Source organism: Hyperolius riggenbachi, chromosome 2, assembly GCF_040937935.1.
Source record: "Hyperolius riggenbachi isolate aHypRig1 chromosome 2, aHypRig1.pri, whole genome shotgun sequence".
Lineage (NCBI taxonomy): Eukaryota > Metazoa > Chordata > Amphibia > Anura > Hyperoliidae > Hyperolius > Hyperolius riggenbachi.
Window position 1 is genome coordinate 414,374,314 of NC_090647.1, and position 25,768 is coordinate 414,400,081.

The window sequence follows — 25,768 nt, forward strand, 5'->3', positions numbered from 1 at the left end:
GGCTGGAGGATCTGTGTGCTGGGGGATCTGTGTGCTGGGGGAATCTGTGGGCTGTGGAATCTGTGTGCTGTCTGTACGCTGGGGATCTGTGAGCTGTCTGTATGCTGGGGGATCTGAGTGCTGGGGAATCTGTGTGCTGTCTGTATGCTGGGGGATCTGTATGCCGTCTGTATGCCGGGGGGATCTGTGTGCCGTCTGTATGCCGGGGGGATCTGTGTGCTGTCTGTATGCCGTCTGTATGCCGGGGGATCTGTGTGCTGTCTGTATGCCGTCTGTATGCCGGGGGGATCTGTGTGCTGTCTGTATGCCGTCTGTATGCCGGGGGGATCTGTGTGCTGTTTGTTAGCTGGGGGATCTGTGTGCTGGGGGAATCTGTGGGCTGTGGAATCTGTGTGCTGTCTGTATGCTGGGGGATCTGTGGGCTGGGTAATCTGTGTGCTATCCAGTCATGCTCGAATGTACCCAAATTCAATTCGAGTACATTCGAATTCAGGTCCAGGTCAAATTTGGATTCGGTCGTGATCACGACCATAGGATTTGATTAGAATTCGAGTTGTGATCAGTAATTGAATTCGGGTAATAGTCGTGATCACGAATTCGGATGGCCTTAAAGCAATTTTTTTTTTAAAGGAAATCACAATTAAATATGTGTAATTGAAAAAATAAGATTTGATGGAAAACTTTTTTCTGCATTTCTTGTTTATTCTTCTTCACCATCTTCACCTTCTTTTTCTTCTCTCCATCTTTTTCTTCACCTTCTTTTTCTTCTCTCCATCTTTTTCTTCACCGTCTTCTTTTTCTGTTTTACCATATTCTTTCATCACCATCATCTTCATCATCTTCTTCTTCATTGGCACCTGGTTCTTCTTCTTCTTCACCTGGTTCTTCTACTTCTTCTTCTGGTTCATCCTTACTTGGTTTTTCATCTTCTTCTTCACCTGGTTCTTCTTCTTCTTCTTCATCATCATCATCTGGTTCTTCTTCATCATCATTATCTGGTTCTTCTTCATCATCATCATCTGGTTCTTCTTCTTCTTCTTCATCATCTGGCTCTTCTTCATCATCATCATCTGGTTCTTCTTCATCATCATCATCTGGTTCTTCTTCACCTGGTACTTCTTCTTCTTCTTCACCTGGTTCTTCTTCTTCACCTGGTTCTTCTTTTTCTTTACCTGGTTCTTCTTCTTCACCTGGTTCTTCTTCTTCTTCCCCTGGTTCTTCTTCTTCACCTGCAGATGACACACAACCGTATCTGTCCTCCAAGCCTGGCACCCAAGACTCATCAGCATCCATAAATGCGTGTCTAGTGGATTTACAAAATTGGATGAACACTAGCTGGCTAAGCTGAACTCTGACAAAACAGAGGTGGTGGTGGTAGATGGTCCACACATGATGGATAAAGTTCCAACGCTCACAACCTCAAACTAGCAATTGGGGGAGATACTGTACAGTATAAAGACTCTGTGCGAAACCTTGGGTTGATCCTGGATGGAAATCTAAAACTCAGACAGCAGGTATCAGCTGTCGTCAAGTCTTCCTTCTTCCATCTAAGAAATATAGCGAAAATAAAACACCTTATCCCAACTGAAGACCTACCTGCCCTGGGTCATGCATTTGTATCCTCCCGCCTAGACTACTGCAATGCCCTGTTCATTGGATCTACAGATAAGGTTCTGCGCCCCTTACAACTAGTACAGAATGCTGCAGACAGACTCCTAGCCAATGCCCCTGCAGCTCACACATCACCCCAGTACTGCAAACTCTTCACTGGTTGCCAGTAAAATGAAGAATCAATTTTAAGATCTGCCTGCAGACATTCAAGGCTCTAAACCACATGGGACCCAAATACATAGCGGATCTATTGGAACTTTATGCTCCTCCACGCACCCTCCGCTTTGCCAACAAGATGAAGCTGGTTATTCCCAGGATACACTTAACATTTGGTGCTCGGGCCTTTTCCTATGCAGCCCCTACTCTATGGAACTAACTTCCACAATCAGTACAAGAGGCTCCTTCTCTGGACAGCTAAAAACTCACCTCTTTTCCCTAGCCTTTGAGACTGCATAATGCAGGGTCACAGCGCTTTGAGTCCCCAGGGAGAAAAGTGCTATGAGAAAAGTGCTATAAAAAATATTATTGTTAACGATTGGTGTCAGCACGCAGAGAGAATCTGGTTATTGGCGATCTGCAGTATCACCAAGAATGCAGATATATACCTGATTATTGATGATCTGCAAAATCACCGATAATACAGATATATTGCTAACCTCTGGACACCTCAGCAAAAGAAACACAATAAAGACAGTAATATATCACAGAAGTGTGGAAATATCCACCACACGGCAATTCCTCAGAGGTGTGGTTACCTCTGAATGGGAATCCCGTGAGTGAGATCCTCTAACCAGGCAGAGTGAGGAATCTCGACCCCTAGCAGTAATCGTCTGCTTGGGGCAGGCGTCTCGGAGAGAGAGGCAAGCCTCAGAGATAACCCTCCAGTGGGAGATGTTCCACTGAAGGGAGAAAGGTCAGACAGGCAAGGGTTCAGCAACAGAGATGGTGGCAGCGGTACAGGAGCGGAAAGCAGAAGAGTAATCGGTAATCAGGCAGAGGTCGGCAACAATGATCAGATAGGCAGAGGTACAATAGCGTAGAGAGAGAGAGTAGTGAAGGATAGCCGGAGTCAAACACAGATAATATCAAATACAATCCTAACTAAGGTGTGAAATCCTTAGTATCAACACCAGGGCACTGAACTAGGGTCTGAGCGCTAACACAGAAATGTATTCACGACAGCAGACAAAGAGCAAGTGAAGGAAGGCTCCTTTTATGCTGGGAGCGCATCTGCAGCGCCACCCAGCCGCCCAACCAATCCCCAGGGCTCCTGCGATCAGCTGACTGGAGAGTCAGCTGACCCTCCTGCGTAAGAGGTAAATATCCTGCCTCTTTGCGCGCGCGCGCTTGTGACCCTCTGCCTCTGTGCACCAGAGAGGCCAGGGTCCGCGCGCGGACGCGCACTAAATACCGCCGGCTGCACCCCCGGACCCGCCGCCATGTCGCTAGCCGCGGCGGCGGTGTCCCCACCAACCCGTGCCAGCAGTTCCGCGTGTGAAGCGGAACTTGCTGGCAGGGAAGCGAAGACTGCCGCCATGTTGCCCCACGCGGCGGCGGCGTCTCCGTGGGCCCTTACACCTGGTTATTCTTCTTCTTATTTTTCTTCTTCACCACCATTTTTTTTTTGTGTTCATATTCTCCCTCTTGTACCCAACTTAATGTTTTTTCCCTTACAGAACTCAACTGTTGTAAAATGTTTTCTTCAACAGCATAGCTAAATTTGTGGCGTAATAGCTAGTGGCGCACGGCAGCAGTGCATAATTCTGTGGACCCTGGCGGCGGGAACACAGACAGCAGGAGGTTAAATGCAGCAGCAGCAGGAGGAGGAGTGACGTGTGGCAGCAGGCAATGTAACAGGCCATGGCACCTAGCGTTGGTACCACGGCTTTAATAATAAACACCATACAGCAGGAGGTTCCGGACAGCAGTCGTGAAGCCCACATTGTGTCCAATACACAACTGGGACAGCACAGTTTTCAACCCAGACACCTCAGATTTTTTTTTTGACCAAAAAATGTAGCTATTGTAGTGGCATATTAGCTAGTGGCGCATGGCAGCAGGCTAGCAGCGCATAATTCTGTAGACCCTGGCGGTGGGAACACAGACAGCAGGAGGTCAAATACAGCAGCAGGAGTAGGAGTGACGTTTGGCAGCAGGCAATGTAATGGGCCATGGTACCTAGCGTTGGTACCACGGCTGTAATAATAAACACCATTGTGAGAAAACGCGGAAAAGCCGCTGCGTCTGCTTAAAGCAAGGTGGCTGATTCCGCGTCCAACGCGGCAGTTTGCACACATAGGCACACGTCTGGTAGTGTGGCAGAACGCGGAAAAGCCGCCGCATGTTCTAATAGCAAAGCGGCTGTTTCCGCGTCCAAGGTGGCAGTTTGTACGCAGCAGCGTGCCTTTGGAGTGGCTGGGTCTGTTAGTCCACATAGATGGATGAAGAGCTACGCGCGCGCGGGCCAGAAGTCAGGACCTTTATACCAGCAGGGGAAGTGTCAGCTGATCAGGACGATCAGCTGATTCCTGCTGGACTCATGATTGGCTGAGTGGCTCGGGCGGGGCAGCAGAGTTCAGCTACTATATATTCTGCTTGCTTGTCAGTTGCTGGTTGTCTGCCATTGCAAACACTTTGTGGAAGCATTCAGACCATAGTCAGATCCTTACAGTGTGTTTGAACCAAGAGGACTTGGGAATTCACACTGAGCCAGATTATCTTGTACTGTTTATTTGTTAGACCAGTTCCAGGGTGTTGAGATCAAGGCCCTCACACCCCAGATTAGGAATACTGTGTATCTTCTGTGTATTCTCTAGCATAGTTCCAGGGTGTTGAGATCAAGGCCCTCACACCCAAGACTAGGGAACTGTATTGTCTTTGTGTTATATTCCAGACTAGTTCCAGGGTGTTGACGATCACGGACCTCACACCCAAGACTAGAGAACTGTATTGTCTTTGTGTTATATTCCAGACTAGTTCCAGGGTGTTGACATTCACGGACCTCACACCCAAGACTAGGGACTTGTATTATCATTTGTGTTATATTCCAGACTAGTTCCAGGGTGTTGACGATCACGGACCTCACACCCAAGACTAGGGAATTGTATTATCATTTATGTTATGCTCCAGACTAGTTCCAGGGTGTTGTGACTACGGACCTCACACCCAGACTAGGATTGTGCTATTTCTGTACTACGTTAGCCCAGTCCAGGGCAATACCTTTCATATTAGCTGCAGGGCTTCCTGCAACCCAGCCTCGGTCCCTCGCCCAGGGGTCCACAGGCTACAGGAATATCACCCACAGTCAGGGGTGAATTCCTCAGGAGTCTTAGGCCGCCAGCTCCTCTGGTGGTCTCCACTCAGAGTTGTTACTGTTGCACCAAACACTCTCACTATTCTGGTGTCCAGAGGTTAGCAATACATCTGTATAATCGCTGATTCTGCAGATCATCGATAATCAGGCGTATATCTGCATTCTTGGTGGTACTGCAGATCGCCAAGAATCAGATTCTCTCTTCGTGCTGACACCAATCGTTACAACCATACAGCAGGAGGTTCCGGATAGCAGTTGTGAAGCCCACATTGTGTCCAATACACAACTGGGACAGCACAGTTTTCAAACCAGACACCTCAGAATTTATTTTTTTTACCAAAAAAATGTAGCTATTGTAGTGGCGTAATAGCTAGTGGCGCATGGCAGCAGTGCATAATTCTGTGGACCCTGGCAGTGGGAACACAGACAGCAGGAGGTTAAAGGGAAGGTTCAGGGAGGGTGGAGGAAAAATAAAAATCAATTTCCACTTACCTGGGGCTTCCTCCAGCCCGTGGCAGGCAGGAGGTGCCCTCGCCGCCGCTCCGCAGGCTCCCGGTGGTCTCCGGTGGCCGACCCGACCTGGCCAGGCCGGCTGCCAGGTCGGGCTCTTCTGCGCTCCAAGTCCTGGTACTTCTGCGTCCCACGCCGGCGCTCTGACGTCATTGGACGTCCGCCGGGCTGTACTGCGCATGCGCAGAACTACTGCGCATGCGCAGTACAGCCCGGCGGACGTCCGATGACGTCAGAGCGCCGGCGTGGGACGCAGAAGTACCAGGACTTGGAGCGCAGAAGAGCCCGACCTGGCAGCCGGCCTAACCAGGTCGGGTCGGCCACCGGAGACCACCGGGAGCCTGCGGAGCGGCGGCGAGGGCACCTCCTGCCTGCCACGGGCTGGAGGAAGCCCCAGGTAAGTGGAAATTGATTTTTATTTTTCCTCCACCCTCCCTGAACCTTTCCTTTAAATACAGCAGCAGGAGGAGGAGGAGTGACGTTTGGTAGCAGGCAATGTAACGGCCCATGGTACCTAGTGTTGGTACCACGGCTGTAATAATAAACACCATACAGCAGGAGGTTCCGGACAGCAGTCGTGAAGCCCACCCTACCGGTGGTACCACAGCACCAGGCCAAATTAGCAGGGGACTGAAGGTTTAAGTTGTGAAAAAATAATTCCCAGGCACCTCATGTCCTCCTCTCACTGACAACAGGTGCCTGGACCGTGCCTTCAATCCAGGCCTTGTTGATTTTCAAAAAATGTGAGTCTGTCCACGGACTCTGGGGACAGACGAGAGCGCTTCTCCGTGATCAAGCCACCGGCCGCACTGAAGCGCCTCTTGGACAGCACGCTGGAAGGGGGGCAAGACAGGACTTCCAGGGCGTACTGCGCCAGCTCACTCCACATCTGCAAGCTCTCAACCCAGTACTCCAAGGGGTCCACAGGCTCCTCGCCGGTGTCAAGTCCACTGAAGGAACCCATGTAATCGGCCCCATCTGCACGCACCTCCTCTCTCGGCTGCTCTACCGTCATATAGAGTGCCTTTGTCAAGGACAGCAGGTCTCCTGGGCGCCTGATGCTACTGCTGCTGCTGGCTGCAGGCACCGGTTGCTGTGCTGGCTGGACAGGTACAGAGGGGGTGGAAGGCTGGGGGAAGGCTTCCTCCAATCGCCGAAAAAGGATCTGCTGCAACTCCCTTGTTCGCTGCTCAGGGTCTCCAGCAGGCAGGAACTGAGCCACCTTCCCCTTGAGCCGTGGGTCCAGGATCATGCTGATGCAGGCGTCCTCCCGAGCCCGCATCTGTTTAACCCTGGGGTCTGTGCGCAGGCACCGCAGCATGTGTGCTGCCATGGGGAACAGGGTGGACCATCCAGCAGAGACGTCAGTGGCCTCAAGTTCGCTGTTCTCCTCCTCTGGCCCCTGAGCCTCTTCCACATCTCTCCACCCTCGCACCACTGCAGCAGTGCTCCTCTGTTCCCCCTCAACAGCAAAGTCCAGGACCTCCAACTCCTCCTCCTCCAACAACTCAAAATCCTGCACAGAAGTGGACTGTGCAGGTGGCTGCTATTCCAGCGGGATCAGGGCCTCCTCTCCCACATCCAGCAGATCACAAAGTACCCTGTCCAGCAGACAAACAAAGGGCACCCACTGGCAGAGGGATGCCCGTTCCTCACTGACCAGGTTGGTTCCCTGCAGGAAGGGAGCCAACACCAAGCAGACATGTCGGCCAGGTTTGCTGTGGCAGCGGCTGATCGTCGGAAAGTGCGCACAATTTTCCGAGCCGCTTCCAACAGATTGTCCAACCCCTGGTAGATGTGCAGGAACTTCTGCACCACCAGGTTCAGGACGTGGGCCAAGCAGGGGACGTGGGTCAAGTGTCCCCTGGTGATGGCAGCCAGCAGGTTGGCCACATTGTCGTACACCACCAATACGACTCCGAGGCCTCTGGGGGTCAGCCACGTCTTCTCCTGCTCCCTCAGGTAGCGGAGCATGTTGGCTGCCATCAAACTGTTCTTCCCCAGGCTTCTCATCCCCAGCAGCGCTTGGCAATGGCGGGCCTTCACGCTGCTGTTGAGGCGGGGTCGCTTGGCAGCAGCTGCTGCTGCTCCCCTGACCCTGCGTGGTGGCACCACATAGTGGACAACTGGTGCTGCTGATGCACCCGAGGATGGACCTGCAGCTTCCTCGCTGGCACATTCCACCAGGCTGACCCAGTGGGCCGTGAAGGACAGGTAGCGGTCTGTCCCAAAACGGCTGCTCCATGAATCCATGGTGACGTGGATCCGCTCACTCACGGCGTGATCGAGCAAGCGGCCCATGTTCGCCATAGCAAAGTGATGCTGTGCTGGGATCGCCGTGGGGGAGAAGTAGTGGCGGCTTGGGATTTGCCACTCCGGGATCCCGTACTTTAGGAGCGTTCTCATGTCACTCCCCTCCTGCACAAAGGAGTATGGCAGGAGCTGGGAGCACATGGCCCGGGCAAGCAACCCGTTCAGCACCCAGATGCGCCTGTTGGTGGGGGGCAGAACCTTGGTCACACCGGGAAAGTACTCACTGAGCAGGGTCTGGCGGCGTTTGCCTGCACGAGAGGATGAGGAGGCGACTGTGGAGGGAGCAGATGAGGCCACTGAGGACAGGCTGCCCGGGCAGGGGGAAAGGGGGGGGGTGGGGGGAGCAGTGAGTTTCTGTGCTGCTGATGCTGGATGAGCAGGAGGGTGGGATGCTGCTGCTGCTGAAGTCTGTGCAGTGGCTGTCTGGCTCTGACCACTGCCTGCGCCACTGTCCTTCACCTTCAGAAACTCACTGTAGTCCTGAAAATGTTTGGTCTCCAAGTGGGTCTGCAGGCACGAGGTACCCAACTTGTTCAGATCGCGACCTCTGCTCAGGCTGGTACCGCAACTGTGGCAAATGGCACGGGTCTTGTCGTCAACGCACACAGTGAAGTACCGCCAGAGTGGGGATTTCAACTTGCCCTTCAAGCTTGAGGGCTGGAGAGTTTTTTTGCCTTTGGAGGGCTGTGTTTTTTTTCCCTTTGCTTGGAGGAGCTTTGGTGCGGGTGGTGGTAGCCGCTGAAGCAGCAGGCTGTGGCTCCTGCCTTCCACGCCCTGTGCTGGCCGCCATGCTGCTGCCGCGCCTCTCCTCCTCCGATGACGAGCTGCCTTCAACCAACTGTGCTGGTGGTGGCACATAGGGACGATACAGCGCACCATCATCATCATCCCCAAACATTTCCTTTGAGCTCTCAACCAACTCCTCTGCCCCAACATTCCCTACATCGGGCCCCTCCTCCTCCTCATGAAATTTTGGTTGTTGTGCGCCAACAACAAACTCCTCCACCTCCTCCTTGCATGCCCCATCATCTCCTCCTCAAACTGTTCCACAACATCCCTCAAAACGCTCGCGGTCCCTGGGGTGAAGAGTGAGCTCAATGAGGGCAGGCTGGTCGCTGGGGTCGACGTGACCTCAAGCGGTGGTGGAGGCCTGCTGCGGACCGGAGTGCTGGTGGTGGTGGCACTGGTCTCGCTAGTGCTGGAGGTCTGGCTGGAAACGGTGGCTTGCTGCTCCGCCATCATTTCCACGACAGCCTGTGCCTGACTTTCCGCAATGGGCCGGGGGCGACGACCCGTCTCAAAGAAGGGCGCAACACGCTGCTGTTGTGCCTCTGCTCCCTCCTCCACAACTCTGCGGTCAGTGGCTGGCGGCGGACCAGTCACAGACCTGCTGGTGCTGGCAGTGGCTGCAGCAATGGCGCTGCCTCTCCTGGTGGTGCCTCGCTGTCTACCTCTGCCAGTCATTGTGCAATAATATACAAATACAATAAGAAAAACAAAAAAAATATATATGTAAAGGGCGGGAAAGGATGTAAACGTTAATAGTCTGGTGGTGAGTGACATAAAAAAAAAAAAAAAAAAAAAAGGTTTTTTTTGTTTTTGTTTTTTTTTATAGTAGTAGTACTAATAGTAGTGTAGTCTACAGTAGTCGAGAATTAACTTGTGTTAGAAAGTGACAAATAAAAGTTCGTCACACACGGACGCAATTAATAGGGTCAGGCAGATGACAGTCACAGATCACAACAGATGCTGGCCTGGCCTGTGAAGTAACTATTACACAGTAAACTAACTTGTGTGACAGACAGTGACAAATAAACTATTACACAGTAGTGAAGCCTGTGGCACTAAATAAACTCAGTAGCCGTACAAATTAAGTAAACTAGTACGTAGGTAACAACTAACTATTTTTTTTTTTGTTTTTCAGTTGTGTGGGCGATTATTTTTGGCAGTCTTATATATATATATATATATATATATATATATATATATATATATATATATATATATATATATATTACACATATGCAACAACAACATTGATTAACCTCTTGAGGACCGCAGTGCTAAACCCCCCTAGTGACCAGGCCATTTTTAGTAAAATAGGCCACTGCAGCTTTAAGGCCAAGCTGCAGGGCCGCACAACATAGCACACAAGTGATTTCCCCCCCCCCCCTTTTCTCCCCACCAACAGAGCTCTCTGTTGGTGGGGTCTGATCTCTCACCCCATGTTAATTTTTTTTGTATAGATATTATTGTTAGTGTTTTTTAATTAAAAAAACATGTTTCTTTAAATATCTTCCCTCCCTCCCTCCCCACAGCCAGCCAATTACGGCGATCGGCTGTCATAGGCTTCTGCCTATGAGAGCCGATCGCTTTCTTGTCCCCCAGGGGGACAGCCGTGTGACAGGGCTGTCCCCAGTACAGCGCTGCTGCCGATTGCATCGCTGTACATGTAAATAGACAGCGATCACGCCGTCTAACAGTCTCCCGAGTAGCAATAGCCGCTCGGAGATTGAAGGCGGGGCGGAACTCCGCCCCCCAAGCAGGAGATGCGCGCGCAGCCTCCGCGCGATCTCCTGCATTAGCTGGCCCCAGGACTTTACGCCAATCGACGTTAGGCGGTCCTGGGGCTGCCACCGCGGCCACGCCCATCGGAGTGACGTGGTTGGGAAGAGGTTAACCGTCTGGGATATCACGGATGTTTTGTGATTGATTTATGTGTGTGTGGTCGTGGGGAGTGATTGGTGCATGAGTGGACTGGCAATGGGTGAGCTGTGCTGTCGACTATGCAGGGTCACTGTGCTTTTTCTTTTCTTTTTGTGTTTTGCAGACTGGCATTGTTAGACCTCGTAATCTTTTTCTCTTTTTTAGACCCTGCATACACACATATTATAGATATACCTACTGCTCAGGCAGCGTTTGCATCCATTGCCACTCTATCTCCTGGGCCCGCCCCTTGTTCGTCTCTTCTCCGCTACCATACACACTGTGCAGTGATGTCACGAATGGGCGGAGTGTTGTTTGATTGGTTAGTTGTTAGACAAGAGCTCTCGGGACCATCTTGTCGGCAACCACTCCCCCTTGAGAAAACCGGAAGCCGGCGAAACGTCGGGGGAGCCGCACGTTCTCTGCATGGGACGCCACGCCGTCCCAACCTCCATCCAGCCACCCACTATAGGTCTGTCAAAGGGCCTTACGGCCACGCACGCTGCCTAGTCGAGCTGACCAAGACAACTGCTGCTTGGACCTGTAGTGCTACCGCATTCACGCTGAGCCAAATATAGCATATGGACATTACGGAAATCACCCAACACTGATGTGAGATGGGAATACACACTTGGCCATGACCAGCAGGCTACCCACTTGCGGTGAGATGAACTGTCAGCCCATGCACGGCAGATACTCATGGACATGGTGAGACAAGCTTAGCGTTATATCGCGCTGTCAATGTTGTGCTATGCTGCGCTTGCAAAGTGTGATTTGCTGCTGATTCGTGCTGCTTCTTGTGCTTGACCTGCTGTTATCTACTGCAATCTGTGCTGATGCTTTATGTCAAGGCTCTCCAGCAATAGTTTGTCAATTCATGTTGGATCCTATCCTGCTTCTGGTGACTACAGTGGCAGCCTATATATATATATATATATATATATATATATATATATATATATATACAACAGAGTGTCCAAGCAAATGATTCCTCTTTTTTCCAACATTGTGTTTTTTGGACTTTTTTTCTACTCTAGTCTTAGGTGCCGGCGTATGTGTGTGACTGAGTGTTGGTGTGTTTGGATGGATGAGTTGTGACGGGGTGGCCATCCCATGTGATTTTTAATGTCACTATGAATTCATTCAATAAATTTTGATACGATTATTGTAATTATGAAGTGGATTATGCGTATTATTTAGAATATTATTATCATTATAATATTATTTTGATGGGTAATTTATGTCCTGCCCCTTTTAATTCCAATGCCTATTTTTTGAATATAACAACTAACTATAATCCCTAGTAGTAGTGTAGTAGTCGATAACTAACTCGTGTGACAGACAGTGACAATAAAAGTCTGTCACACACGGACGCAATCTATAGGGTCGGGCAGATGACAGTCACAGATCACAACAGATGCTGGCCTGGCCTAGTGGCCACTGGCCTTTGAAGTAACTATTACACACTAGTAGACTAGTAGTGAAGCCTGCGGCACTAAATAAACTCACAGACTATAGCAGTACAAATTAAAGGGAAGGTTCAGGGACTTAGTGAAAAAAGTAAAAATCCAAATCCACTTACCTGGGGCTTCCTCCAGCCCGTGGCAGGCAGGATGTGCCCTTGCCGCGGCTTCGCAGGCTCCCGGTCTCCTCCGGTGGCGCACCCGACCAGGCCGGCTGCCAGGTCGGGCTCTTCTGAGCTCCAATGTGCGTCTCACTGGTGCACGCTGACGTCATCGGACGTCCTCCGGGCTGTACTGTGCAGGCTTAGTAGTTCTGCGCCTGCGCAGTACAGCCCGAAGGACGTCCGATGATGTCAGCGCGCACCAGTGAGACGCACATTGGAGCGCAGAAGAGCCCGGCCTGGCCAGGTCGGGTGCGCCACCGGAGGAGACCGGGAGCCGCGGCGAGGGCACCTCCTGCCTGCCACGGGCTGGAGAAAGCCCCAGGTAAGTGGATTTGGATTTTTATTTTTTTCACAGAGTCCCTGAACCTTCCCTTTAAGTAAACTAGTACGTAGGTAACAACTAACTATAATCCCTAGTAGTAGTGTAGTAGTCGATAACTTACTCGTGTGACAGACAGTGACAATAAAAATCTGTCACACACGGACGCAGTCAATAGGGTCGGGCAGATGACAGTCACAGATCACAACAGATGCTGGCTGGCCTAGTGACCTGTGAAGTAACTATTACACAGTAGTAATGAAGCCTGCGGCACTAAAAGAATTCACAGACTAGCAGTACAAATTAAGTAAACCCGTACGTCGGTAAAAATTAACTATAATCCCTAGTAGTAGTGTAGTAGTAGATAACTAACTCGTGTGACAGTCAGACAGTGACAATAAAAGTCTGTCACACACGGACGCAATCAATAGGGTCGGGTAGATGACGGTCACAGATCACAACAGATGCTGGCTGGCCTAATGGCCTGTGAAGTAACTATTACACAGTAGTAGTGAAGCCTGCGGCACTAAATAAACTCACAGACTAGCAGTACAAATTAAGTAAACTAGTACGTAGGTAACACAACTACTACTAACTATAATCCCTAGCAGTAGTGTATACAGTAGTCGATAACTAACGCGTGTGACAGACAGTGAGTGACAATAAAAGTCTGTCACACAAGGATGCAATCAATAGGGTCGGGCAGATGACACGCAGCCAGTCACAGATCACAATAGATGCTGGCCTGTACAATAACTAACACAGTACTGAAGCTAATAAACTCACAGACTAACAGTACAAATGAACTAAACTAGTACTAGTACACAACTAACTATAATCCCTAACCTACCTAAGCTAGTAGGCTAAGGCTACCTAGGCTAGCAGGCCCTAGCACCTAACACTAGCCTAGCACAGTATACAGTATATACACTACACTAACTGACTGAACTATACAATCAAATCACTAGCTATCTATAAATGAGTACAATAAATGTGCAAAAAGGTGGATCAGCGCAACACCAAGCCGCCTCCGAATGGCCTCCATCAGAGATGTGCTGAGCCCCCCCAGGAACTACAAACGCACCTTGAACCCAAACAGAAGCTCTGCATATACACCAAAAGCATGGCTGTTAAGTGAGAGCAGCTGACCAAAAACGAATTACATTAGTACATAGCAAGGAAATGAGCAGCGCTACTTAAAAACAGACTAGTGCCTACCTGCAAAAGAGTGCAAGCCCCACTTGTGGGGTCGAATACACACCGAGCATACACATGACCTGTCTACCACTAGAGGAGGATGTTGGTTTCCATCAACAGCTTGCATGCAACCTATTAAGTACTCGTCCCTCCCACTGCGAAGAAGTCAATCCTCCATGGGTGGTGCCTAACACTAACTAAATCCTAACCTATGTATATGCATAGCCTGGGTGCGGCTAATCAAATAAAATCGAAAATTGAAAATTGCGCAAAAAGGTGGATCAGCGCAACACCAGGCCGCCTCCGAATGGCCTCCATCAGAGATGCGCTGAGCCCCCCCCAGGGGGCTTGCACTCTTTTGCAGGTAGGCACTAGTCTGTTTTTAAGTAGCGCTGCTCATTTCCTTGCTATGTACTAATGTAATTCGTTTTTGGTCAGCTGCTCCCACTTAACAGCCATGCTTTTGGTGTATATGCAGAGCTTCTGTTTGGGTTCAAGGTGCGTTTGTAGTTCCTGGGGGGGCTCAGCGCATCTCTGATGGAGGCCATTCGGAGGCGGCCTGGTGTTGCGCTGATCCACCTTTTTGCGCAATTTTCGATTTTATTTGATTAGCCGCACCCAGGCTATGCATATACATAGGTTAGGATTTAGTTAGTGTTAGGCCCCTCCCATGGAGGATTGACTTCTTCGCAGTGGGAGGGACGAGTACTTAATAGGTTGCATGCAAGCTGTTGATGGAAACCAACATCCTCCTCTAGTGGTAGACAGGTCATGTGTATGCTCGGTGTGTATTCGACCCCACAAGTGGGGCTTGCACTCTTTTGCAGGTAGGCACTAGTCTGTTTTTAAGTAGCGCTGCTCATTTCCTTGCTAAGTACAATAAATGTGTTCAGAATGTGTTTAGGAGGTAAAACGCTGTGTTAAACAGTTGACAAGCACTTGCTAAGACACACGACAGCACTGGAGATGCTCTCAGTACCGCAGAGTCACAAGCAGGGACGCGCTCCCTAAGATGGCCGCTGCCTTATATAGAGGAGGGAAGGGCCAGACTCCCCTCCTCTGATTAGTTGCTAGGACCTTGGCTGGGGGTCTTCTGATTGGCCCAATGACGTCATCACCCTGGATACCGAAGCCGAATTCGTGATCACGCGTTAACACCCGTGATCACGGCCAAATTCGAGAATGACTATTCGGGTACATTCGAATTAGGAAATCTGTGTGCTATCTGTGTGCTGGGGGATTTGTGGGCTGGGGAATCTTCGGGCTGTCCGTATGCTAGAAAATCTGTGTGCTATCTGTGTGCGGGGGGGATTTGTGGGCTGGGGAATCTGGGGGCTGTTTTTGTGCTGGGGGATCTGTGTGTGCTGGGGGATCTGTGGGCTGTCTGTGTGCTGGGGAAATATGTGTGCTGGGGAACTGCTGACATATTTAAAAGGTGCTGCGGACACATGTGGCGATAGATTTAGAGGAGCTGGGCCGGGTGGGCCCACAAGTTTTACTTTGCTGGTCACCTTCTGCAACATATTCATAGCTGCTGGGCACCTCAGGCGACGTTTGGATATTTGCTGGGCACCAGGGCCGCATTTGGCGAGGTGTTGGACACATGTGGCAACATGTTAAGAGGTGCCACATGCTCGGAACACCTTCTTGAGAGTGACTGGGGCCGCATTGTGCTGGCAACCTATACTGTGGTACCTACCTATGCCTAGCTACCTATACTTGGGATCCTATGCCAGGCTACCTATACTGGGGCACCTGCTATGCCTGGCTACCTATATTAGGGGACATGCTGTGCCTGGCTACCTCTACTGGGGCACCTCTCTATTCTTGGCTACCTATACTGGGGCACCTGCTATGCCTAGCTGCCTATTCTGGGGCACCTATGCCTGGATAACCTATACAGGGGGCAACTATGTCTAGCTATCTATACTGGAGGCACCTATTCTTGGCTACCTATACTGGGGGCAACTGTACCTGGCTTCCAATACAGGGGGCACCTATACCTGGCTACCTACCTACAATGAGGTTTTTTGTTTTTTTTTCTGTCGCACCGTGGCAATAACATGCAGTGCCACTTGTGGGTGTTGTGTGATCATTCCAAATGGGGGGGAGGGGGGTATGATTTTCGGCCCTTGACCTGGTCTAAGTTTCACATTTCGTTCCTCCTTCTATTTAAGTTTGACACCCCTGGTTTAAACTATGTATGCTGCAAAGTGCATGTGACATTACGGGCATAATTCAACACACCCTGTCTGCCTAGTCAATTGTTTTGGAATGCACACAGTGTTATCCAGCATCACACTTGTTACCACTGTGTTAGGATAACACAATCCTTGCAACACAGAGGTACAAATATGAACGGAACAGAACAGGGAAGCCTCCTTATGATCTAGAGGCCTCCCCTCCTAAGGTAAGTACCCCCCATAGACAGTTTTCTTCCTTAATCAATAACTTTAAAGCTTTGTACACACTTTAGGCCAGTTTCACATTACAAACCGACATCAACAGTGCGGTGCGTTGTGCCCGCCGCACCTCCAAAAACAAGCCGTTAGGGAACACCGTGTTAGTATGTGGTGTTCTTTTTCTGGCCACCAGCCAAGCAGGAAGTGATGTGCGCTTGCAGTCACTTCCTGCTTTGGGGTTTTCAGAAGCGTATTGTAAAAATATGCTTCCGTGCATGCGCAGTGCAACATCAACTTTTTTTTAAAAACCCTGCGTCGCCTTAGACTAGCATGACTTCCAGACCGACGCATGTCGCCGAAGTGCGCCACGGATCACGCACGGTAACGTTGTTCTGCGCTAGCGTTAGATTAGGGACTTCCGGCGCAGTGTACCACAACGTGGGAAGCATGAACTTCCCCATAGGGTTTAATTAGGCTGCGGCAATTTACCGCACCAGTGTGAAAGGGCCCTTAGGCTATAGTCTATAACTGCTACAAAATCACCGATCGTTAGATAGCTGTGTGCAATTATTTTACAAATGATCGTTTAAACTAACGACCAATGACCGACATCGGTGGTGAATCCTGATCCGTCTTGCCAAATCTGATTGAACGACAATCATTTATTTTCAACGGTGTGCATGGATATCACTATCGGTATGAGCATGTGCAAAATCCAACACCCAACAAACTCTGATGGTGGTAAAATTGGTGAGTGGCCAATCAAAATTAAAGGTATGTGCTAGGATTTGCTTCTCTGAGGTATCCCCCCCAGATAGCAGGTACAGAGTGGAAACTGATGATTGGAAATTATTTGAGCAAAGGCCCATACACAGGCCTGACTTAAGTTGGCTGAGGCAGCCAATAATGACTGCCTAAGCCGATAATCAGGCGGGTGTATGGCAACCGACAAACCCCAACCCAGGTGTTATCTGTCCCTCCGTTGTCACCCCACATAGCAACACAGAGCGTCATCAACTGTACAGCTGACACGCGTGTGTGCAGTCCGGCCCAGTGATGTCGTCGAAAGGGATCAGGTCCTGGTCCCCGACGAGCGACATCCATCACAGGTGTGTAAGCACCATAAGAGACATTGAAGGCCTTCCAGAGACAAAGGAAGATATCAAATATTTGATTGTGGGAAAGATAAAGCATTAAAGGGAACCTAAACTGAAAAAGATATGGATTTTTTTCTTTAAAAAAAATACTGGTTCCCTGACTCTCCTGCTGATCCTGTGTCTCTAATACTTTCAGTCACAGCCCCTCAACAAGCATGCAGATCAGGTGCTCTGACTAAAGTCAGACTGGATTAGCACGGGGACCGCAGCAGTTTTTAGATTTCTAAGGCGTTTTTGCCTCAATGTTGAAGTATAGGAAAGTGGAAAACCGCTCAACACTAGATCAGAGCTGTTTTCCAGGCGTTTTTGTTACAGAAGCTGTTAAGTAACAGCTTTACTGTAACAATATGTGTAATCTGAAAACGTCTCTAAACATGCCTAGAATTGCTCTAAAATCTGCTTCAAAAACCTCTAGCGTTTTGCGGATCTGCTAGAGGTTTTTGGTGTGCACTGGGCCTAATTCTGTTACACTAGCAGAGGCACACAGTGCTCTCTGATTAATTCATCCATTTGCAGTTAGATTGAACAAAGATTGCATGACAGTATACAGAAGTCGCTCACTCAACATCTGGGACCAATGATGCTCCAGGAACAGCGATCAGCCAGGAAGGATTTCCTAGGTTATTTATGTACTTTTCATCTTCAGCTGTAGGTATTCTGATCCATCCTCCTCCCTGCTCTATATAACTGAACATGCATGATAAGCTAAGCAGAATCAACATGTTCAAATGCTCAGTTTTGTATTGAAGAAAAAAAAAAGATCAGTGGGGAATGGTTGAATATTGAGGGTAAAGTCTCAATATGTAGACAAGACAAGGTAAAAAGACAGTGGGAGCCTAACATTGTAGGGGGTGGAGAGAGGGGTGGGCACAGTATAAAGAGTAAGGAGGTTGGTAAAACTTTAAGTAGCCCATTTCAGGTAACCAAAATTGGAAAATGTGGTGGTAAAAATATAAAGTGCATGGTAACCAATGCTAGGAGCCTTGCAAATAAAATGGACGAACTAGAGTCCACAAACGCCGGGGAAATTTGCTAACTTTGCTGAATCGCAATTGCTAGCGTTCAGCGCGAAGGCCCTTTTCCACTAACGTGATTGCGTTTGCTGAATCGCAAAAGCACAAATCACTAGCGATTTCAAAATCGCTAGGGTTTGCTAAATAACATAGGAATTGCGGTAGGTTATTTCCACTACCGCGATTCAATTTTTACACAAACTCAAACGCGCGGCGGAGCGATTATTGCCGTGGTTTTGCTATGCCCTGCAGTGCATAGCAAAATCGCAAACGCTATCGCCAGGAAAAAAAAAGGATTTTACTGAATCGTAATTGCTAGCATTTAGCGCTAACGCTGGCGATTGCAAGTGGAAAAGGGCCCTCAGGAAGATAGTGACATATTGCAACAGTATCTGGATAGGATGGCTATATGGGCACACAAATGGCAGATGAAATTCAATGTTGAAAAATGTAAAGTCATGCATTTTAGTCGTACTAATGGTCTAGCACCATACAAAATAAATGGGATGCAGTTGGGGACATCAAACTTGTAGAAGGACTTAGGAGTACAAAAAGTTTAATAATCGTATTCAATGCCAAGCCGCTGCAGCTAAAGCTAATAAACTTTTGGGATGCAATAGAAGGGAAATAAAAACTCGAGATGCTAGCATAATATTACCCCCGTTTAACTCTCTAGTAAGGTCACATCTGGAATATGGAATTCAGTTCTGGGCACCACATTACAGGAAAGATATTGCAGTTTTAGAGCAGGTGCAGAGACGAGCAACAAAATTGATACGTGGCACGGAAGGTCTCACTTACCAAGAAAGATTAGATAAACTGGGTTTATTTAGTCTTGAGAAAAGACACCTTAGACGGGATCTAATTAACATGTATAAATACATCAGAGGGCAATATAATAGCTTGGTAGATGAGCTTTTTGTCCCTAGGCCTTCTCAAAGGACTAGAGCAGGGGTCCCCAACCACCGGTCCGCGGCCCAATACCGGTCCGCAGGACACGCTGTGTTGGGCCGCAGTCCCCTGCCTCACTACAGTGCAGCCGCGGCTGTAACTTACAGTAAAATGTATCAGTTGTGCTACCCGGAAGCCTCCAGCCAGTAGTGATGGGTCGTTCGCGAACGAGCCGGCTCTAAGAGCCGGCTCTTTGCTGCGAACGACAAGAGCCGGCTCTCAGTTTTAAAAGAGCCTATTTATTTATTTTTTAAGCTTTCTTGGCTCCTGTTGCATGCAACAGGAGTCCCGTGTAAGCAAGGCTATTAGCCCCATGCACGGAAAAAGCGCGAGTGCCCTAAAGCACCCCCACAAAACGTGCATGAGTAGCCACGGGCCCCACAATAAAGCAGGGCCCTTCCGGTTGTTCCCTGAAGGGAACCTTCCCTCTTTGCTTTCGGCTCAGGGGGTGGCATCCTCCAACACCTGAGGGGTTGGAGGATCCTGGAGTCCTCCGACACCCGAAGGATTGGAGGACCCCGACGTTGCCCAGTGGTCACCCAAAGGGCCTGGCCATGTTTGCAACCGTGTCCACATGGTCCGGGTGGCTCCCCCGAGAGGGAGCCGGGTGGGGACCGAAGTCCCTGGTGCCAGCAAGCTGGCCCTGACCCAGCCGCCCCACAGAGCTCTGCTTTGCTCTGTAATAAAGGGCGCTGAGGCATGCTGGGAGATGTAGTCCTCCTCTTCCAGCTTGTAGGAGTGTATGGGGCGGAGCAGAGCAGTAGCAGGAGGGATTGCACCATTCAGAGAAGCAGTCTGGAGTTGTCATGGAGACGGGGGCGGGGCTTTTACTCCGATTCGGAGTGGTGTCTAGTGATATTTAATGAAGAGCCGATTCAGAGCCGTAAGAGCCGGCTCTTTAATGGGAGCCGATTCAGAAGAGCCGGAATTCCCATCACTACCGGCCAGTACACAGAGGCTGGTCCCCGGGTGGCTGAGCCAATACAAATCTCTTCCTCTGTCCCACCCTCCCTTCCTAGCACCAGCCAATCAGAGAGGCTCTGGCACAAAGAAAGGGAGAGAGGCAGCCAATGAAGCATGCCCACACAAAACCCGGCTAGTTCAAGCAGCCTGGAAGAGTGAGGCAGCCTAGTCCAGGTCAGGAGGAGGACGACACAGTGAAGAGTCAGCTTTCATTATTCCCTCAGTCCTGACTCTGCAGCAGCGAGGTAATTTTAGCTTGCTTTCCAAGACTGGAATAGAAGGGGAGACGAGCTTCCATGCTTGAGCTGGGAGCAGACACAGGCAGTTCGAGAGGGGATTTCTTTAGAGCTGTGCAATTTTTCACCTACGGTTCAGAAGCACACAGAGCAGACAAGCAGCACACAGCACACACTGCCTCAGTGACAGCCTATCATTCAGCATGCACACATCTGCTCTGGTTGCTTTTGAACTGTATGTGAAAAAGTGCAGAGTTCTGACTGACAAACCCCCTCTCCTATTCCTGTGTTTCCCCCCAGCTGGCAGCAGGATTTGGTTAGCAGCGCTGCTTATCCCATTCAATAAGCTGGGGTCTTTGTCTTCCCACCCCACTCCCCTGTACTGACCTGACTTTATGTACTGTCTCCTCCAGTTACAGTTCAGTGCTCCCACTTCTACATTTACAGAAGCACATTGCTTGCAGCCTTGACTTGAGCACCATATATTTTAGAATCAGAGAGCTTTTATACTTACCTGGGGCTTCCTCCAGCCCCATAGGCACCACTGCCTCCCTCACTGACCACCCGTGTTGCTCTGTTCAGCCACAATCATCCCCGGTAATCTGGCTCGGTTGCAAATTGGGCTCTTGTGTGCATGCGCACCTATGTATGGGGCTGGAGGAAGCCCCAGGTAAGTACAAAATCTTTCTGATTTATGCTCTTAGATACATTTTAAGCTGCATACACACTAGCAACTGATGTCACCCGTCTGGGATCAGGATTTGATCACCTTGGGCGACTTCTCTGGGCCGGGCTGCACACACACGTCTCAATTTAGTAGCTGTTTATGCGCTGCGTTGCTATGCAGGGGGGGGGGGGGCGGAGGGACGTCGAGCAGCATGCTCGATTTCTCCCCATCCCGGTCTGCCGGGCCTTGGAGAAAATGTCTTGCATCAAAGCGGTCCTCGGGTCCGAAAAGGTTGGGGACCCCTGGACTAGAGGACATGATCTGCGCATGGAGGAAAAGCACTTTAGCCATTTATTTAGGAAAGGGTTCTTTACAGTAAGAGTGATTAAGATGTGGAATGCATTGCCACAGGAAGTAGTTATGGCAAATTCTATACCTGCATTTAAAGGGAGCTTAGATGCTTTTCTTGCGTTGAAAGACATCCATGGCTACAATTACTAGGTAATGCCCAGTGATGTTGATCCAGGGATTTTATCTGATTGCCATCTGGAGTCGGGAAGGAATTTTTTCCCTTTTGGGGCTAATTGGACCATGCCTTATAAGGGTTTTTTGCCGTCCTCTGGATCAACAGGGATATATGAGGGAGCAGGCTGATGTTGTACTTTGTTCTCTGGTTGAACTTGATGGACGTATGTCCTTTTTCAACCCAAATAACTATGTAACTACAGCACCATTATAAATGTGCTTCAAATTGTCTGTCGAGCAGTCAAAAGAAGGTCTTTGTACCGAGATTGAAACATAAAAACAAAGATTCGGGTGATCTCTAATACACATTTATTCCTGTTTCTGCCAAAATTAATTTTGCAAGTGTTTAGAATCATGCTGTGTGAGCACTCTGTATATTTCACAAGGATGAGAATGATAAGCCTGAAATGGGAATGTGGTTAGAGGTAACAATAGTTTTACTATTTTTGAAAGCCATTCTGTGACCTGAAACATTTGTATGCGTTTTGTAACATTTGTATCCCAGTATAGGGAGCCAGCTATAGGTCCCCCCAGTATAGTTGCCCCAATATAGGTTAGATAGGGAGGTGTCCCCGCTATAGGTTAGATAGGTAGGTGCCCCCCAGTACAGATTAGATAGGTGGGTGCATCCAATATAGGTAGCCAGAATAGTTGCCCCCAGTATAGGAAAGCTAGGTAGGCGCCCCCAGTATAGGTTAGATAGGTAGGTGCCCCCAGTATAGGCTAGATAGGTAGCTGCCCCAATATAGGTTAGATAGGTAGGTGCCCCAGTATAGGCTAGATAGGTAGGTGCCCCCAGTACAGGTTAGATAGGTAGCTGCCCCCAGTACAGGTTAGATAGGTAGCTGCCTCCAGTACAGGTTAGATAGGTAGCTGCTCCCAGTATAGGTTAGATAGGTAGGTAGGTCTAGTTGCACTCAGTATAGGTAGCCAGCTATAGGTTCCCCCTAGTATATGTTAGCCCAGGCATGGGCAAACTCGGCCCTCCAGCTGTTATGGAACTACAAGTCCCACAATGCATTTGCCTTTGAGTCATGACTGTGGCTGTCAGACTACTGCAATGCATTGTGGGACTTGTAGTTCCTTAACAGTTGTAGGGCCAAGTTTGCCCATGCCTGGGTTAGCCAGTATAAGTTGCCCCAGTATAGGTTAGATAGGGAGGTGTCCCCGCTATAGGTTAGATAGGTAGGTGCCCCCAGTACAGATTAGCTAGGTGGGTGCATCCAATATAGGTAGCCAGAATAGTTGCCCCCAATATAGGAAAGCTAGGTAGGCGTCCCCAGTATAGGTTAGCTAGGTATGTGCCCGCAGTATAGGCTAGATAGGTAGGTGCCCCCAGTATAGGCTAGATAGGTAGGTGCCCCCAGTATAGGCTAGATAGGTAGCTGCCCCAATATAGGTTAGATAGGTAGGTGCCCCAGTATAGGCTAGATAGGTAGCTGCCCCAATATAGGTTAGATAGGTAGGTGCCCCAGTATAGGCTAGATAGGTAGGTGCCCCCAGTACAGGTTAGATAGGTAGCTGCCTCCAGTACAGGTTAGATAGGTAGCTGCCCCCAGTATAGGTTAGATAGGTAGCTGCCTCCAGTACAGGTTAGATAGGTAGCTGCCTCCAGTACAGGTTAGATAGGTAGCTGCCCCCAGTATAGGTTAGATAGGTAGGTACTCCCAGTATTGGTCAGATAGGTAGCTGCTCCCAGTATAGGTTAGATAGGTAGGTAGGTCTAGTTGCACTCAGTATAGGTAGCCAGCTATAAGTCCCCCCCAGTATAGGTAGCCATGCATAGGTGCCCCAGTATAGTTAGCCAGCTATAGGTTCCCCCTAGTATATGTTAGCCCAGGCATGGGCAAACTCGGCCCTCCAGCTGTTACGGAACTACAAGTCCCACAATGCATTTGCCTTTGAGTCATGACTGTGGCTGTCAGACTCCTGCAATGCATTGTGGGACTTGTAGTTCCTTAACAGCTGGAGGGCCAAGTTTGCCCATGCCTGGGTTAGCCAGTATAGTTGCCCCAGTATAGGTTAGATAGGTAGGTGCCCCCAGTACAGGTTAGCTAGGTTGGTGCCTCTAATATAGGTAGCCAGAATAGTTGCCCCAGTATAGGCTAGCTAGATAGGTGCCCCCAGTATAGGTTAGCTAGGTAGGTGCCCGCAGTATAGGCTAGACAGGTAGGTGCCCCCAGGATAGGTTAGATAGGTACCTGCCCCCAATATAGGTTAGATAGGTAGGTACCTGCAATATAGGTTAGATAGGTAGCTGCCCCAGTATAGGTTAGATAGGTAGGTTCCTGCAATATAGGTTAGATAGGTAGCTGCCCCCAGTATAGGCTAGATAGGTAGGTACCAGCAATATAGGTTAGATAAGTCGCTGCCCCAGTATAGGTTAGATAGGTAGGTACCAGCAATATAGGTTAGATAAGTAGCTGCCTCCAGTATAGGTTAGATAGGTAGGTACTCCCAGTATAGGTTAGATAGGTAGCTGCCCCCAGTATAGGTTAGATAGGAAGGTACTCCCAGTATAGGCTAGATAGATTGGTGCCCCCCAGTATAGGTTAGATAGGTAGGTGCCTGCAGTATAGGTTAGATAGGTAGGTGCCCCCAGTATAGGTTAGATAGGTAGGTACCCCCAGTATAAGTTAGGTAGGTAGGTACCCCCAGTATAGGCTAGAAAGGTAGGTGCTCCCCAGTATAGGTTAGGTAGGTAGGTACCCCAGTATAGGCTAGATAGGTAGCTGCCCCCAGTATAGTTTAGATAGGTAGCTGCCCCCAGTATAGTTTAGATAGGTAGGTTCCCCCAGTATAGGCTAGATAGGTAGGTACCCCCTGTATAGGTTAGATAGGTAGGTACCCCCAGTATAGGTTAGATAGGTAGCTGCCCCCAGTATAGGCTAGATAGGTAGGTACCCTCCTTCCCCCCATAATGGAGGGAGGAGTCAGCTGCGGGGAGAGTGGCCCGACCTCTCTCTCCCTTCCTCTCCTGGGCCGCCCTCCGTACTCCCACGTCCGATGCAGAGTAATGCGCAGCAGGAAGCAATGTAGAGCGCAACTCACCTGCCTGCATTCCAATCGCCGGTCACTAGCCGCTGGTCTCCTCCTCTGCATAGCTGTTGATACACACTTTACTTCCTGTTCAACAGGAAATATAGTGTGTATAAGTGGCTATGCAGGAGATACCAGTGGCTAGTGACTGGCGATTGGAACGCAGGCAGGTGAGTTGCGCTCTACATTGCTTCCTGCTGCGCATTACTTTGCATCAGAGGAGGGAGCATGGAGGGCGGCTCGGGAGAGGAAGGGAGGGAGAGATCGGGCCGCTCTCCCCACAGCTGCGGCTCCCCCTCCATCACGGCGCCCCCCCCTCAGCACTCGGGGTGGCCGCACGGCCCTAGAAACGGGCCTTGCTTTCTGATGTCCGTGCAGATCACAGTATGCATTGCATTGCTGAAATTTGCAAGGCAAAGCACGAATGTGGGCAGGACATAATGAAGACCCAAAGAGCATTACAAATCTGACAAAAATTCTAGCACTTCCTCACTACACACAAAAGTAAAAAAAAAAATTCAATTTAAATGGCATTTGTGTTGTCTCGATTTATAAAAAAGCAAATTTCATCATTACAGGTTTGCTTAAAAATGTTGAAGTTCGGGTTTTGTAAGATGTCAGTGTGTATGGCTGCAAGTTAACCTTGTTCTTTTTTTATTGATAAAACAAACGGAAAGTAATAATGCTAAAAATACTGCTTTTAGTTGGAATGTACTCCATGAATGTCCTTGAGAAAGTACATAATATTCCTTCAGAGACAGAGAATCGGTAACAGGTTTTCTAGTGGCTCAAGTGGAGTGTGAAAATAGCATATGAAAAGTGTGTGCGCCTCATGTGTCTCTGAGGACACCCAACATGTCAGCGTCACTTGTTTTTACAAGTTCATTCTGTACTCCCAGACTGCTGTGTCCTGACTATTGAGGGATCTCTGCACATGGCATATATTTTTGGGCATCATGCAAACCAATATATAGAAGGATATTCCACCCAAACATCTGTGTCAACCGTGCAAGCTTTGTATTCCCTTCAGAAATAATTACCAGCCTGAGAATTCCATTTAATTACTGTAAAGACAAACTAGGTATGCGATCACATATCACTTCAATCTAAGCCACCAAGGGAAGGCTAAGTCCACAGCGAGCAAATCATTTTTGTATAAGGAATAATATGGTGGTGTATCTAGAGAAAAAAAACAGTGTCTATGGCAAGCACTACATTT

At 49.2% G+C, this 25,768-nt stretch overlaps 1 long non-coding RNA gene across 2 annotated transcripts in view; it reads left to right on the forward strand.

Moving 5' to 3' along the window:
* Window positions 1-25,768, forward strand: part of LOC137544525 (uncharacterized) — a 159,317-nt gene that overhangs the window by 59,739 nt on the left and 73,810 nt on the right. The window contains exon 1 of one of the 2 annotated variants that reach the window (XR_011025896.1): window positions 20,210-20,327. The exons of the other annotated variant lie outside the window; for it this stretch is intronic. This is a non-coding gene — a long non-coding RNA (uncharacterized lncRNA). Of the gene's footprint in view, window positions 1-20,209; window positions 20,328-25,768 lie in introns of those variants that run through there. 2 annotated transcript variants of the gene reach the window in all.